Source organism: Palaemon carinicauda, chromosome 13, assembly GCF_036898095.1.
Source record: "Palaemon carinicauda isolate YSFRI2023 chromosome 13, ASM3689809v2, whole genome shotgun sequence".
NCBI classification, from domain to species: domain Eukaryota; kingdom Metazoa; phylum Arthropoda; class Malacostraca; order Decapoda; family Palaemonidae; genus Palaemon; species Palaemon carinicauda.
The window spans coordinates 101,950,432-101,956,223 of NC_090737.1; positions in this window are offsets into that span (position 1 = coordinate 101,950,432).

Below are 5,792 nucleotides of genomic sequence, written 5' to 3' on the forward strand. Positions count from 1 at the left end.
ACAAATAGTTGCAGCATCCACAGCTGACCCCAAGAATGCCTCAGTAACTATCGTAGCTGTGGTGGCCGATGTGGTAACGTCCCTGACCGGTGAATGCTAGACTGGGGTTCGAGTCCTACTCAAACTCGATAGCTTTTCTGGTCGCTGCAACCTTACCATCCATGTAAGTTAAGGATGGGGGTTTTGGGGGAGCCTATAGGTCTATCTGCTGAGTTATCAACAGCCATTATCTGGCCCTCCTTGGTCCTAGCTTTGGTGGAGAGGGGGCTTGGGCGCTGAACATATGATACATTTGGTCAGTCTCCAGGACATATATCCTGCTTGCTAGGGCAATGTCACTGTCCCTTGCCTCCGTTCTTCATGACTGATTGATTTGATGTTAATGAGTAACCTTTAAACCTTTAAACTGCATCTCCCATGTACCCCACAGACGACCAGACTTTGACTGAGAGAGCCAACGATGAGCTGTTATGCTCCAGTAGTCAAAGACAAGCTAAAGACACCTGTCTAGATTTTCTCTGCAACATCTACAATAGATAACAATGTTGATTATTGTAGACATGTAATCTTTAGTAACAAAAGTTACTTTACATCGGTGGAGGACAGAGCAAGACGTGACTGGCAGTGCATCAGCACAAGATACGATTCAAGCAATATTCTGGAGAGAGCCAGGAGCGGCATGGTTAGGGTAAGTTACTGGTGCTGGGTGTTGAGTTACGGCCCTAGAGAACTGGTAATGGTGAATAGCACTTTGAATGCCAGGAAATATGTATTGCTTCTAGAAGATCTGATACTGCCAACAGTAAGATACATGGCAATCCCTGATGGCAAACCTAGCATATTAGTCCAAGACAATAGCTGCATACATAAATCTCTCATTGTGATCGAGTGGTTCAGGAGGCACCCTGAAATTCAGCTAATGGAAAGGTCTGCCAAAAGTTGTGATATTAATGCCATAGAGAATCTACTATGGATAATGAAACAAGAAACAGAGATGGAACCAGAACGGACATGTGATGCTAGAGGTTAGGGGACTGTACGATGTAATCCAAACATTAGCAAACGGCTCATAATCTCTGTACCAATCGTGTGTCACACGATCGTACATAGTAACGACATTTCATTTTGTGTATATATTATGCTTGTATCTTCACTCTCCCCTCGCACTGATAAGAACCTGGAATAACATGTCTGTTTTTATCACCGTTAACTGTTAACTGGTGCGGTGGCGGTTAAACATGAAATTGCCTGTTATGACTTTTGTGCCCTTTTTGCCTGAAGTTTATGTATATAAAAATGGATGTTCTGTAATAAAGTCACTCAGTTGCTTTCATCCTGCCTTTGAGTCACAACCTTCTCTTGGCTCGTCACATTTGTGTGTCCTACAGCATTCATAGGTGTGACATACTGTACATGTTAAATATGGCGCCCTGATCTGGAGTTGTTGCCGCTCCAGTTAACAGTTAACGTAAGAAAAACAGACATGTTATTTCAGGTTCTTATCAGTGCGTGGGGAGAGCGAAGATACAGGCGTAATATATACACAAAATGAAATGTCGTTACTATGTACGATCGTGTGACACACGGTTGGTACATTGCTTCCCCCCCTAAAAATGACATACTGTACATTTCTTTGCGGCAGCCCCGAATCTGGACTGGTAGTAGCAAAACTGCAGCTGATAGGCGGCAGTGAGTGGCTGTAGAAGTCGTTGGTTGGGGCGCGAGTGGGTGTTGGAGGATGGGTGGCTTTGTCGCCGCTCCGGCTCGTCACGTGGTAGGCGAGTGTGTCCTACGGCATTCATAGGCGTGTGTGTCCTATGGCATTCATAAGCGTGTGTGTCCTACGGCATTCACGTCAGCTTTGGTTGACGTTGAATAGGTGTCCTCTTCGTCAGGAGTGGAGGCGTTGATGGATGTCTTGAAGGTCATGAAGTGGGTGTCCATAAGGGAGTCGGTTTTGGTCATCAAGTTTTTTATGGGTAAACTATCGACATCGGGTATGGCAGCGCGTACAGGTTCAGGTAAACGGCTTACCCAAAGGGCACAAAGTAGGTTCACCTCACGAGGAGAGCCGTCTGAGGCAGGTTACAGGCGAGTGATACTGGTCATTTCCCTGAGGGTGATCGAAGCCCTTTGGTCCCCCAATGGTTGTTGAGAAAGCTGTAAAAGCTTTGCTATACGGGCAGCTGGCGACGGCGAGTACTGCTGCAGAAGGTATATTTTGAGGGCGTCATAGTAACGGTGGGGGGGGGGGGGGTGGGAGGCGGGATGAGTGAGTCACTCTGGGGTCACCAATATGACGAGCCGAGAGAAGGTTGTGACTCAAAGGCAGGATGATCCGATGAAAGCAACTGAGTGACTTTATTATAGAACATCCGTTTTCATATACATAAACTCCAGGCAAAAAGGGCACAAAAGACATAACAGGCAATAAAGACATAACAGGCAATTTCATGTTCAACCGCCACCGCACCGGTTAACAGATAACGGTGAGAAAATACAGACATGTTATTCCAGGTTCCTATTAGTGGGAGGGGAGAGCAAAGATACAAGCATAATATATACACAAAATTAAATGTCGTTACTATGTACGATCGTATGACACACGGTTGGTACACCTCCATGCCAACCGGTCTTAATGAGGTAGTAGATGCCCGCCATGGTTGGACCCGTTATTGACATGCAGAAAATGTTACGCAGATATGAAGATTCCTACTTGCAAAGTATTTGAAGATGCACGGTATGTAATACCCCTAAAGTAGCTATAGCCTAGAATTTATTTGTATTTTTGCCTACTTTATAATGCCTGTAATGCATCCAATTGAATTGTTTCCCATGTTATTTATTACTTCTTTTTACATGAAACATAAAATAATATGGATACAATTAAATCATGTATGCTGTTTATATGTTAGATTTTATTTTTGTTTTAAAGTTCAGAAAATCAATCAGAAGAATCAATTATTTCAAATACTCTGACTTAAGAGTTCTTTAGGTCTGCGACTTAAATAGTTTTAAGAGTAATAATGACGAAACTCGAGGTGGTAATAGTTAAGAAAAAAAGACAAAAGATTAAATAATACTGAGGGCTTGCAAAAATTTAATTTTATCACATATCTAAAGATAACATAGACATTTTACAAAAATATTATTTAGTGTGAAAAGCTGTATCAATCAGATTTTACTTCTATTTATTTTAAATAATCTATATTTTACATCTAGATCCACTCTCAACTGTGCTAAATCTGGCGAAATCTCAAAAGTACAGATTTTCATTAAAGGAATACAAGACGCTAAGGTGCTGCTACAGGTAAAGCACGGGTCCAAATTATATAATTGGTTTTGATCAACACATTATTACACACTTGATATCTTTAACAGCAGGTTACGTAAAAGTTTAGACTTAGTAATAGATCGAGTGAACAGTTCTTATCACTTCGTTTCTTGAAACAATTCAAGCAATAAATGGAGCTATAATTAGACTTACATTTACACTTTAGTAACCATCAGCAATTCACACTCAAAAAAATGGTACTAGATCTAAGGAGTTATATTAACTCTTTAGTAATTCAAACACAATAGTTAATGATCAAGATCAAAGACTTATTAGAGAACAGAGATATCAGACTATCAGGAGCCAGAGGTTAAATTAACTTTCGAGGACGTTGGACTTCACGTAGACTTACCAAAAATGTCAACGTGATACCTGACAAAACCTCGTACCCAAAATGTTTCTTCGTAATAGAACTATGCGTTTTCATAATATAATAAGAGGTAACTAGAAATATTCGTATTTATTTGATTAAAACACTTTCACAAAGAAACCCCGATTTACCAAGATGAAATATAATTTCGGATTTGAGACATCTTTGAAGTGACGTCACTTCCTTTAAAAAAGTCAAGTTTTTTGTTCTATCACCATAAATTTTCCCGACACAATAAAGATCACCGTGCATTAGATTTGCATACCTCGCTTCAGATTCATCAGATATCACAATTCATTTGCGTTATTGATATTTATATGACTGAGATATTACATAATAATAATGATAATAACAATAATTATAAATACTATTACTACTCATATCAGTGTAATGATTTCAAGCTCTTAAGACATAATAATTCATCTTCGAGAGATTATTCCTAACAATTTTTACATGGAATATAGCATGGAATACAATCAACTGAATTGTTAGCCATGTTTATTACAAAATTCAACCAAGTTATGAAATACATGCAAATCATATAATAGATTAGGATATCCCTTAATGTCTTCTTAGCACAGCATAAAAAAATATAACCGTTGTAAATTTATAGCTTTGTTGAATAATAAAAACAATGGTTACAAAACCTGGCGTGTAACATTTTTAATGCACATATCCATGCTAATTGTCCAAACCATCCATAACCAAATGAGATTTTTGGAAATTAAGTGGATTCTGGTATTTCAAAACCACACAAAAAACGATGTTTTATTTATAGTAGGATCGCTCGTGCATTAACCAAACCAACATGCAAAAGAAGAGGAAGATGGAAATAAAAGGCTTACTTCATTTGGTTATTCAAATGTTTCCACTTCAGATTTATAAAATTATTACAAAACTAAATTTTTCCTTATTTATGCTAAAACCGTCCTTGGTAATAAAGTGTTGGTAATTATGGATACCAGTTTCACTAATTAACGAGTAAAAATCGTAAGAATCTAATGAATAGAAAACAACCAATTAAAGTTTCGCTCTTTGCAAACTGAACTGAGAACAGAACTGAACTAGAGGGGCACTCAGCAAAGCGTAGACCTCTTCCATGGCAGCTTATTTCTCGACCTTTGGCTCGACCTGGACATTGATCTTTGACCTTAACATGTATTAATTGGCGTGGATTTTCATGCACTCAAATATGAACCAAGTTTGAAGTCTCTGTGGTTCTTAATTACAGGTGCTCGCACCCCTAAGGGGTGTGTGTCCAGTTCCGAACAGGTGCGAGTATGAATATGAATAAGTAAAACAAAAATATATTTTTTATACGCCTATTGCTTTTTTCTGCAATAAAAAAGAAGCAACACAGCAGTGTCCTTTAAGCTTTGTAAATGAAGATTACAAAAAAATACTGTTTTTATTTTAATACACATCATATCTACGTTGTATCTTAGCATTTACTTTATATCAGCAATTCGGGGAGTGCGAGAACTGATAGCTGATTTGAAAAGGTTGTAATATTGAAAAAGAGCAATTTCAAACTGATGGTTTTGACAATACATTAAAAGAAAATGGACGTTTCTTCTTTATTTCTTACAAAGAAGGCAATATGCCATTGGTTTTTCAAAAAAGTAACAAACCGCCCATAACTAAATAACGATTCATTTAAAAAGATAAAACTATCAATGCCCAAAAACGTCTCCTAGAAATCAATAAAAATCACCCGTGGTTTTGGTGTATGGGTGATCACTGCTCACCTTAAGCCGAGGCGATCTAGGCCAAACATAAAACCAATTCAACTCAACCTGGAAGCGAAGTCATTTGCGGTTTCGTGTAATACAAAGACAACTCCCAGTAACTTATGAAAAGTTTCCCATTATTTTTATACTGGATCCTGGAGAGAGAGAGAGAGAGAGAGAGAGAGAGAGAGAGAGAGAGAGAGAGAGAGAGAGAGAGAGAGAACAGTGCTTTAGACAATGCAAACGAAGGATATTTCCATCTGATGAATATTGATATGGCTAGACAGTTCCAACAATATTTAAGGATATTTAATACATAAATAGAATAAGGAATTCAAGTATAACAAGGAGATGAAAT